Below are 296 nucleotides of genomic sequence, written 5' to 3' on the forward strand. Positions count from 1 at the left end.
CTCCTGTGAGCCCCGCCTCAGCTCGAGCTCTCGCCCGGCACCCAAAGCCGGGGCTCAGGGCCGTGCCGGCAGACACCGCTGGTCCTTGGCATTTGCGCCTGGCCGCTGCGGGGACACCGCGGGGACACCATGGGGACACTGCGGGGACACTGCAGGGACACCACGGGGACACCGCGGGGACATGCTGCCCCGTCCTGCAGCTCTGCCTCTCTGCCTCCCCCGCACAGGGGGACAGGGGGACGCGGCGCAGTCCCCTGCCACCGTCACTCCCGGCTCCCCATCTGCCCGCTCCAGCC

This window comes from Aptenodytes forsteri, unplaced genomic scaffold, assembly GCF_000699145.1.
Source record: "Aptenodytes forsteri isolate BGI_AS27 unplaced genomic scaffold, ASM69914v1 Scaffold347, whole genome shotgun sequence".
NCBI lineage: Eukaryota > Metazoa > Chordata > Aves > Sphenisciformes > Spheniscidae > Aptenodytes > Aptenodytes forsteri.